Genomic DNA, 11,428 nt, shown 5'->3' with positions numbered 1-11,428 from the left:
ACGTCAGGGGGGGGGGGTACTTTAGCCTGCTTCCTCCTGCCCTTCCTGCTTTGGCGTTATATTTCCTTGTGACTAGTAGGAAGCCGTGCAGGTCTTAGTCAGAATGTGCTCTGTGCTCTGGCTTTGATCTGTGTTTCTGTTTAGGGATTCCTTTTCCCTGCCCCTGTTTGTGTTAGCTGGTTGCAGCGTGTGTGTTTGGAGCTGTAATCAGCTCACTGCCTCCAGCTGGGCTCTCCCCCTCTGTGTGCAGTTCTCAGTAGGAAGCCCGCTGTGTGTTTGTTCAGCGGGGGCTGTGCTCCCCCCCCCCTTTTTGTTTGTTTTTTTTCAGGATCTCCCTCCCCTCGTGTGCCTGCCTGCTAGCACAGTAAGTTTAACCCTTTGTGTGCTGTGGCTCTGCCTCTGTCTTCTGGGTTTTCTGTCAGAGATTTCCTTTCTCTTCTGTTGTGTCTTTTCCATGGCTTTTGGCTGGGGCCAGGGTTTTTCTTTTGTTTGCTGCTCCTGTCTCTGGCTGTAGGGGCTTCCTGTATTTAGTTCCCCTGTCCTGCGCTGGTCCCCTGGGAGGGTGTGGCCCCACTCTGGTTCCTTTGTTACTCCCTTTGCCTTGTGGCTGGTGTTCAGCGCGTGGCTGGCACCTTGGGGTCCCGGGGGGACTCCTGGGTCTCTTTCACCCCTCCCTGTGTGTGTCTGGGTTCCAGTTTGGCCGTGAGGCCCGCACAAGTGGCTCTGAGCGCCTGGGTTCCAGTTTGGTCGCGAGGCCCGCCTGTATGCCTATTTCCCTTTCTTCCTGAAGTGCTGCGGGGGAGGGTAGGTTAGGGGTATTGCGTAACTGGGGTGTGCAGTGGTGGGTCGGTCTCCCCTTGGCCTGGGTCGGCGCTCTGCTGGCTTCGGCCAGGGCTCAAGGGCTTACGACCAACCCAACGGATTACAAGAATATTCCACCCATCCCCGGCAGGGTGGGTTTGGTTTTTTTTGTTTCTTTGTATTTTAAAATTTTATTAAATTTTGTTAATTGTGATTAACGCAGCGATGAATGTGCTAATCATTAATTGAGATTTTAAAAATTAATTGTGATTAATGATTAACCATCCCCTGCCCGCATCCCAGTTTGGCATCTCTGCCTCCGCTCCCGGACTGCCGGCAGCTCTCCTCTCCCCTATCCTTCCAGTTTATACGTTGGGTGGGTGATTCTGGCACTGGAGAAATAGATTACATGAGTTGATGTTTTTGAGCGAAGGGCAGTAAGAGGTTCCCCTAAAAGGAGGAAGGAATTTCTGGGCATTTGGGGCTCATATATTCAATCGTTGCACACTCGGAATAGAAGTATGGTTGTTAATTCCCTTTGATTTGGGGGGGGGGGGGGGGCGGGGAGGGTAAGTTTGATATTTGTTACAGATCACAGATGGGGGGGTATTTCATAGGGGATTTGTAGTATAGGAGGGGGAAGGGATGAGAAAGATTGTAGGGGTTAGATTGGGGAATTTTTCTTAGGTGAGAGGGGGCGTGAGGGATGGCGGGGGATGTGGCCTATATGGATATTTTGTTGACTTATGGAAAGGGGTGGGATTTTATTTTGGTTTATTGATACTGTTGAGGAATGGATTTTAGACTAGTTGAGGGGGAGAAGGAGGGGGGAAACTCAGGATGAGGGATAGCTTAGGGGACCCTCTGTTACATATGTACAACAGGTGTGAATTTTGACACTTGTGGTGGGTTGGTTGAGGACCTCATCAATAATAATAGTAACGTTTAAATGTACAGTTTTAGTAATGGTGAGTTGGGGGGGGGGGGGTGGGGGGACAAAATTACTAAAAGCTTGATGTCCGGCTGTATTGTTACATTTTATGAGATATGTTGGGATCTTGGAATCTGTGTTCATTCCTTGTTGATTTTGTTTATTTTGATGTGTCATCAATAAAAATTGTTGAAAAAAAAAGTAGAAGATACAAACGAATCTTTATTGGTTGATACACAAACCAAAAAAATGCCCAATACAGGCTGTGTTTGCCCACATAAGGGCTTTGTCAGGGGCAAAACACCTCTTGAGGAAAGGCACCATTACTATTGAAGACAAAGCTGTGCACATATACATCTATTGAAACGTTCTCCAGAAGGTGGCAGCGTACACACCAACATATAGCTGACCTCTGAAAGCTTTTATGTGTTCCAGACTGTCCATAGCTCCAGGAGACTGATGTGAAGCTTAGTCTCCTGAACAGACCAGTGAACCTAATGACAGAATTCACAAAAGTGTGGGATAACAGAGCATTTGTATCTAGAAAGAGAATGAAATCAAAGCAAAACTTTAATGACCTTTACACTTTTAACAACGCACAGGGCAGCAGGTACAGGGCCGGTCTTAGCAAGTGCGGGGCCCTATGCAGACCAATTTGGTGGGGCCCCACCGTAGCCCCGTCCTGCACCCTAGCTCCACCCATTGATACGATTATTCCATTTTAGAACATTTTTGTATTTATGAAATTTCAAATAAAGACAAATGAAGCTAAACTTGTACAAAAAAACTGATTGAAATAATAAGCACAATGCTATCATGAAACCTCCCCTCCCCAGAAATTATTCAGTTCAAGTCCACTACAATTAGTAGTTCCAATTCTCATAACAAAGGAGAATAAAGGAAAAATATTAAGAAAAGATTCAGTACTTTCAAATTCCCCTATTACTCTGTAACCCATATATGCAATAAAATAAAAATGAAATGAAAAGATATACAATAAAATAAAGTGATATGTAAAATATAATGTACAATATAAAAACATATAGACCACCAAGGTATTAAAATTGCTTTAAAATATATACCACAACTCTCTGACTCAAGAAGACTCCGACTCTGTCATCCATAATTGTCTGACAACACACAGAAAAAAAATAAGTAAAAAAAAAGTCACAATTAATACCTTATACACCAATGTACCAGCCATACGGAAAATGCAGATTATCAACAATATGAAGCTAGCAAGGGATCATAATATCACAATTCTCATGTAGAGCCACAAAACACCCTTTTAGAGATAGTGTGTCATGATTTAGGCTCTACATCCTTTCCGATGTTTGGTGCCACCTTAGTAAGGCAAACACACAATCTCTCCACTGCAAAACACTATACACAAACGTGTGCAAAAACACACTCATAACCTTAACAAACCATAAACAGCACTAATTCCAAGGACAGGACGAGCTACAACCTTATGCGTGGCGTGGAAAGGCAACTGTAATTACACCGGGCTCTAAAACACCAGTGCACAACCTAGTGAAAAAAAAACCAAAAAGGGCTGCAAACTATACGCTAGCAGAATACTGCACCTTCCTTGATCACACCTGAAAAACACATAAATGCAAAATACTGAACTGGAAAGTTACCTCAAGAAGTCAGGCTCAGCATGCAGCAATACTACAAAAATTAAAACTTACATGAAAAATATCACAGATGCACATTTCCAAAAACTGACATATTCCAATTAATAAATCCTGAATAAAATAGTTTTTTCTACCTTTGTTGTCTGGTGACTTTGTTTTTCTGATCATGCTGGCTCAGTATCCGATTGTGCTGCTATCTGTCCTCTTAACTCCGTTTCCAGGGCTTCCTTTCCATTTATTTCTTTACTTTCCGCCTTTCTTCTTCATTTCTTGCCCTACATCCGTAAGTAAAAGCTGGGTCCTCCGCAGACTTGACTGTCCAGTGGATCCAGCTTCTGCCTATTTTCTATATCCATGTGCACTTTTCCTTCTCTCTTCCTTTTCCCTCACCTCATCTCCTTCCTCACTCTTCCCTCGCCTCCATCCATGTCCAGCATTTCTTCTCTCTCCTCCATCCACCCATGTCCAGCGACCCTCCTGTCCCCCCTGCCATCCATCTATGTCCAGCAACCCCCCTGTCCCCTCTGCCCTCCCCTGCCATCCACCAATGTCCAGAGACCCCCTCCCCTCCATCCACCCATGTCCAGTGACCCTCCTGTGCCCCCTGCCCTCCACCTATGTCCAGAAACCCCCCTCCCCTGCCATCCACCCATGTCCAGTGACCCTCCTGTACCCCCTGCCCTCCACCTATGTCCAGAAACCCCCTCCCCTGCCATCCACCCATGTCCAGCGACCCTCCTGTGCCCCCTGCCCTCCACCTATGTCCAGAAACCCCCCTCCCCTGCCATCCACCCATGTCCAGCGACCCTCCTGTCCCCCCTGCCATCCATGTCCAGCAACCCCCCTGTCCCCTGTGCCCTCCCCTGCCATCCACCTATGTCCAGAAGCCCCCCTCCCCTCCATCCACCCCATGTCCAGTGACCCTCCTCCTGTCCGCCCTGCCAACTGCCCTCCACCTATATCCAGTAACCCCCCGTCCCCCCTGCCCTCCACACGAGTCTCCTCATTCCCCTGCTGCTCCCCCTCCCTCCAGCCACCTGAGACCCCTCCCATCTGAACCCCCCCTTCCCTGACTTTCCCTGACCCTGATTCTGCTGGTATGGCATGTAGTTTGTATGGGGGAATCTAGGAGTTTGACTTGTCTAGCTTTTCCAATGGGACACATAGAGGGGCATAATCGAACAGAAACGCCTATCTCCATGGGCGTTAATCTCCGAGAACGGGTCCGTGAAGGGGCGGAGTGAACCGTATTTTCAAAAAAAAATAGACGCCTATGTTTTATTCACCAAGGTGTGAGCTGGGCGTTTTTGCTTTTCAGCGATAATGGAAAATGAAATCGCCCAGCTCAAAAACGAATAAATCCAAGGCATTTGTTCGTGGGAGGGGCCAGGATTCATAGTGCACTGGTCCCCCTCACATGCCAGGACACCAACCGGGCACCCTAGGGGGCACTTTTACAAAAAAAAAAAAAAAAGGTAAAAGAGCTCCCAGGTGCATAGCACCCTTCCCTTGGGTGTTGAGCCCCCCAAATCCCCCTCAAAACCCACTGCCCACAAGTCTACACCATTACTATAGCCCTAAGGGTTGAAGGGGGCACCTACATGTGGGAACAGTGGGTTTGGGGGGGTTGGACGACTAAGCATTAAGCAGCACAATTGTAACAGGTAGGGGGGGGATGAGCCTGGGTCCACCTGCCTGACGTCCACTGCACCCCCTAACAACTGCTCCAGGGACCTGCATACTGCTGCTTGGGAGGAGGGTATGACATTTGAGGGTGAAAGTAAAAAGTTGTGAAACATCATTTTTTTGTGGTGGGAGGGGGTTAGTGACCACTGGGGGAGTCAGGGGAGGTCATCCCCGACTCCCTCTGGGGGTCATCTGGTCATTTAGGGCACTTTTTGGGGCCTTATTCGTGAAAAAACAGGGTCCAGGAAAAGTGCCCTAAATTCTAGCTACAAACGCATCCATTATCGGCGAAAGGCGCCCATCTCTGTTCGGGTGATAACCACGCCCCAGTTCCGCCTTCACCACGCCTCCGACACGCCCCCGTCACTTTGTCCGCATCCGCGACGGAGTGCAGTTGAAAGCGTCCAAGGTTCGGCTTTCGATTATACCGCTTTATTTGTTTTTGTGAGAAAAACGCCCATCTCCCGATTTAGGTCGGAACTTGGGCGTTTTTCTCGTTCGATTATAAGCTGGATATTGATGTTGTGTATATTCACTGCTACCTTTTTAAAGGTACTGTTATTGGTATTCATGTTCAGAATTGGTGATAAGGTTTGTAATATAGGCTCTGAGAAGCTTCTTTGCAGGATTTAGTGTTGCTTCACAAAGTATCTGACAGTGAAGGAATTTTGTGTTGCTATTACTGAGGTGCTCCCAGAATTTGAATACATTTTTTAATGGAAAGCTGTAAGAGGAAACATTCTAGTTATAATCTAGAATGCTACAGTAGGTGGAAAAAAAATCTTAATGTAGACAATATGATTTTGCATATGTTTATCATTAAGAATTCTTGAACTTTCCTTCATGTGGTTTTTGATATGTTAACATTTGTGAAAAATTTTAATGTATTAATTTGTGTAAATGAATGATTATTGAATTGAGAGTTTTATATTTTCCTTGCAACCTTTTTTTTTTAAACTAAATAATATTTGGGCTCTTATTTGGTTCTGTCACAGACTGCAGTGTTCAGTGTGTCGCCTAAATGAACATATCTGTTGGGTGTGTCCCAGCCAGCCACTGATCTAGATTGTGGGGTTTGGGGCTGCAAAGCTTTAGAAAGAAGGTTACTTTATTATACTTCTGCTACCCACATTTATGGAAGAGGTTTATGTTGATGCAGGACAGCTGTTTCCGTGGGCAATAGGTGCAATTTGCAGCTACCACCACTTAGTAAAAGAGCCCCCAAGTGCACTTTAATTTATTCTACTCATACCTATATACATAGTGACCACCCATATTAGCTCTGGGCCCACCCAAAATGTCAAGTCTGGCTACGCCACTGATTCCCATTGCTATCAAGGCCTGACTCATAAATTGAGGCAGAGGGTGAGAAAGAAAGAGCAAAGCTTGAAGTCAAACTAGGATCAGCTGCATGACTAAGAGGGCCTGTGGTTGTCCAGTCCGCATGGACTGCCTCTCCGGTGCTGCATCTGCCAGAGCTGGGTCACACCCAGAGATGAATTTTAAGGGGGGGGGGGGGGTTATCTGATAGGTAGTTCTTTGGAAGCAGCAATGAGCTAAGAGAGAATTTAGTAGGATTTAGTGTTGTGATGTTGGAGTGTGGTTATAGCTGGTACAGTTGCTCAAATTTTGAGATAGTATTTTTTATTTATTGTGAGGGATTGGTATAGTCTTATGGTTAAGCACCCTCCTTTCTGCCTTAGAGGGAAAATGTTTGTTATATAATTCAAATTTAGTGAAAGTTTGATAGTTGCAAAAAGTTTTATTGTAAATATCTTTATGTATTTTAAATTTTTATTAAATGTGGATATGCTTATTTTATTTATTTTGCTTTTTTTAATTAACTAATGCTATAAGTATTTTCTTTTGATATTATGGCCCTTATTTTAGAAGCTTTATTCTTGTTTTGGACATCTGAAAATTGGCATTTAGACATTCATATTGCATGGACATCCAAATCTCGTTTTTACAAAGCCTGGATATGGAAGTCTAGAATTGCAGTATGTGTTGTCATCCTATAATTTACATTTTATATTTTATGTAAGTGTTTCCTTTACATGCATTTAGTTTAATGTATGTTTTCTGCATTCAAAGTTATGCCTCTCAACATGTTTCGGTTTATCATCATTTTATCATCATTTTATCATCTTTTGACATACCATTTATATTAGTATTTATATCAACATGGTATAGTTTATGATATTCTATATTTTAAATGTCCTTTTTCATCGAACTTTATTTCAATGTACATCTTATTCATGTATTTATTTATCATTTTTTGTTTATAGACTCCTGATGTAGGCCATCTGGCCGAAACACAATGTTGTGTCAAGTCATTTTTAATGTGGAATTATTTTATTATTATTTGCTTGAAAATTAATAAATATTGTTTATTTTTTAAAACTTGACTTTAGGTCCAGTTATTGGATAGTCTGGCTCACATTCCCACCTTTTTGTTTACATTTTACATTTCGTGGGATCTATTGAGTTCTCCACGCACATGGATTCTCTTTAGACAAATCAAAACCATCCAGGACTAAAAACTAATGTGGTTTTGAGCTAGACCTGTTTTTATAACGAATAAAGCACAAAAAGGTGTCCTAAATGACCAGATGACCACTGGTGGGAATCAAGGATGACCTCCCTTTACTCCACCAGTGGTCACTGACCCCCTTCCACCCCCCCAAAAATGTGATTACTTGCTAAGCCTCAGATGTTGTACTCGGGTTCATTAGAGTGGCCTATGCAGGTCCCTGGAGTAGTCTACTGGGTGGGTGCACTGCATTGACAGGTGGACCCAGGCCCATACCTCCCTCTACCTGTTACACTTGTGGTAGAAACTGTGAGCCCTCGAAAACTCACCAGCCCAATGGCTTGATTTTCTATATTTTTCACTTGGACGTTTTTTTTTTTTCTTTCAAAAATTAAAAAAACACGCACAAAGAACAAAACCTTGTTTGAAAGAGTATTTTTAAAAAATGTTTTCCTTTTTTGAAAATGATCTTCTTTCCTATTTGCATTTTGGACGTTTTGTGCGAAACGTCCAAAGTTAGACTAAGACGTCATATCGAAAATGCCCCTCCATGTCTTACCTTTTATACATTTGTGATGTCTTACAAACATTTCATGGAGTTACTGACTTTTCATATAAGACTGTGCAACCATTTAATCTCTGTTTTAACTCAAAAGGATTTGGGGAGGCAAGCAAATCTTTACAAGCCAATGGGCTCTTATTTCTTTCACTAGTTCTGCTCCTTCTGCATTTCAAATCAGTCTTTAAATTTCTTGTTCCCTCCATTGACCCCACTTCTCCAAAGAGTGTTCTTTAAATGTGCCTTTAATTAATTTTACACATTGATCACTAGGAGTTGTAATAGATTACTATGTTCTTAATTTGTGCATCTCTCTTTTTCTCACTCAGACTTTCTTGCTCTTTTCTAGGTTGCCTGATTTACTCCTTCGTGATTCTTTCTTTTTTTTTTTTTACTTCCCTGTTATGACGACCTCCTCTTGATTTCTTACAAAGTAGTAAATGATAGCAGATAAAGACAAGTAAAATGTTTAGGATTATAATACCAATCTGTGCAGGTTACCCCCTTCCCTGCCTTTGTTTACAGTTTTAACTGCTACTCTGTGCTGGATATCCTCCCATTCTTTCTGTTTGAGGTAACATAGTAAATGACAGCACATAAATACTTGAATGGTCTATCTAGTATGCCCAGGAAGGGAAGGGAATGGGACTTACATACTGCCTTTTGTGGTTTTTCCAACTACATTCAAAGCGGATTACATATTATATACAGGTACTTATTTGTACCTAGGACAATGGAGGGTTAAGTGGCTTGTCCAGAGTCACAAGGAACTGCAGTGGGAACTGAACCCAGTTCCCCAGGATCAGAGTCCGCTGCACTAACCATTAGGCTACTCCTCCATTCTTCCCTTAGAAATGGTTAGAGTTATACTTGTCACTCCTTGTAGGGCATTCTATCTGGCACTCCACACAGGTTACACACATCTCTATGCCTTTGTTTAGTGTTGTACCTGCTCAGGGCCGGTCTTAGGCAGAGGCGACCGAGGGGGCCCCGCGCCTCGCCTCTGCCTCGCCTCTCCGACCACGCTCGGCAGCCCTCCACCCATGTCCCGCCACGCGAGTCTCCTCATTCCCCTGCTGCTTCCCCTCCTTCCAGCCACCTGAGACCTCTCCCGTCTGAGCCCCCCTCCCCGACCCGCCAAATGACCCTCTTCTGCCACCCAACCCGCCCGCACCTCACCTGACCCAGCATTTTTAAAAAACCTCGTCGTTGGCCGGCCTTCCCTCAAGTCCCGCCCTCTGATGTAACTTTCGCAAGGGTGGGACTTGAGGGAAGGCCGGCCAACGACAAAGCGAGTTTTCTTCTCTCAGACGCGAGGCACCGCCGCATGGAGGTTTTTTAAAAATGATGGGTCAGGTGAGGTGCGGGCGGGTTGGGTGGCAGAAGAGGGTCATTTGGCGGGTCGGGGAGGGGGGCTCAGACGGGAGAGGTCTCAGGTGGCTGGAAGGAGGGGAAGCAGCAGGGGAATGAGGAGACTCGCGTGGCGGGACATGGGTGGAGGGCTGCCGAGCGTGGTCGGAGAGGCGAGGCAGAGGCGAGGCGCGGGGCCCCCTCGGTCGCCTCTGCTTAAGACCGGCCCTGAGCAGGTACAACACTAAACAAAGGCATAGAGATGTGTGTAACCTGTGTGGAGTGGCAGATAGAATGCCCTACAAGGAGTGACAAGTATAACTCTAACCATTTCTAAGGGAAGAGTGGAGGAGTAGCCTAGTGGTTAGTGCAGCGGACTCTGATCCTGGGCAACTGGGTTCAGTTCCCACTGCAGTTCCTTGTGACTCTGGGCAAGCCACTTAACCCTCCATTGTCCTAGGTACAAATAAGTACCTGTATATAATATGTAATCCGCTTTGAATGTAGTTGGAAAAACCACAAAAAGGCAGTATATAAGTCCCATTCCCTTCCCTTCCTGGGCATACTAGATAGACCATTCAAGTATTTATGTGCTGTCATTTACTATGTTACCTCAAACAGAAAGAATGGGAGGATATCCAGCACAGAGTAGCAGTTAAAACTGTAAACAAAGGCAGGGAAGGGGGTAACCTGCACAGATTGGTATTATAATCCTAAACATTTTACTTGTCTTTATCTGCTATCATTTACTACTTTGTAAGAAATCAAGAGGAGGTCGTCATAACAGGGAAGTAAAAAAAAAAAAAAAAGAAAGAATCACGAAGGAGTAAATCAGGCAACCTAGAAAAGAGCAAGAAAGTCTGAGTGAGAAAAAGAGAGATGCACAAATTAAGAACATAGTAATCTATTACAACTCCTAGTGATCAATGTGTAAAATTAATTAAAGGCACATTTAAAGAACACTCTTTGGAGAAGTGGGGTCAATGGAGGGAACGAGAAATTTAAAGACTGATTTGAAATGCAGAAGGAGCAGAACTAGTGAAAGAAATAAGAGCCCATTGGCTTGTAAAGATTTGCTTGCCTCCCCAAATCCTTTTGAGTTAAAACAGAGATTAAATGGTTGCACAATCTTATATGAAAAGTCAGTAACTCCATGAAATGTTTGTAAGACATCACAAATGTATAAAAGGTAAGACATGGAGGGGCATTTTCGATATGACGTCTTAGTCTAACTTTGGACGTTTCGCACAAAACGTCCAAAATGCAAATAGGAAAGAAGATCATTTTCAAAAAAGGAAAACATTTTTTAAAAATACTCTTTCAAACAAGGTTTTGTTCTTTGTGCGTGTTTTTTTAATTTTTGAAAGAAAAAAAAAAAACGTCCAAGTGAAAAATATAGAAAATCAAGCCATTGGGCTGGTGAGTTTTCGAGGGCTCACAGTTTCTACCACAAGTGTAACAGGTAGAGGGAGGTATGGGCCTGGGTCCACCTGTCAATGCAGTGCACCCACCCAGTAGACTACTCCAGGGACCTGCATAGGCCACTCTAATGAACCCGAGTACAACATCTGAGGCTTAGCAAGTAATCACATTTTTGGGGGGGTGGAAGGGGGTCAGTGACCACTGGTGGAGTAAAGGGAGGTCATCCTTGATTCCCACCAGTGGTCATCTGGTCATTTAGGACACCTTTTTGTGCTTTATTCGTTATAAAAACAGGTCTAGCTCAAAACCACATTAGTTTTTAGTCCTGGATAGTTTTGATTTGTCTAAAGAGAATCCATGTGCGTGGAGAACTCAATAGATCCCACGAAATGTAAAATGTAAACAAAAAGGTGGGAATGTGAGCCAGACTATCCAATAACTGGACCTAAAGTCAAGTTTTAAAAAATAAACAATATTTATTAATTTTCAAGCAAATAATAATAAAA

This window comes from Microcaecilia unicolor, chromosome 1 (assembly GCF_901765095.1).
Source record: "Microcaecilia unicolor chromosome 1, aMicUni1.1, whole genome shotgun sequence".
In the NCBI taxonomy this organism is placed as follows: domain Eukaryota; kingdom Metazoa; phylum Chordata; class Amphibia; order Gymnophiona; family Siphonopidae; genus Microcaecilia; species Microcaecilia unicolor.
The sequence above is the reverse complement of the archived record's forward strand: the minus strand, read 5'-3'. Positions refer to the sequence as shown.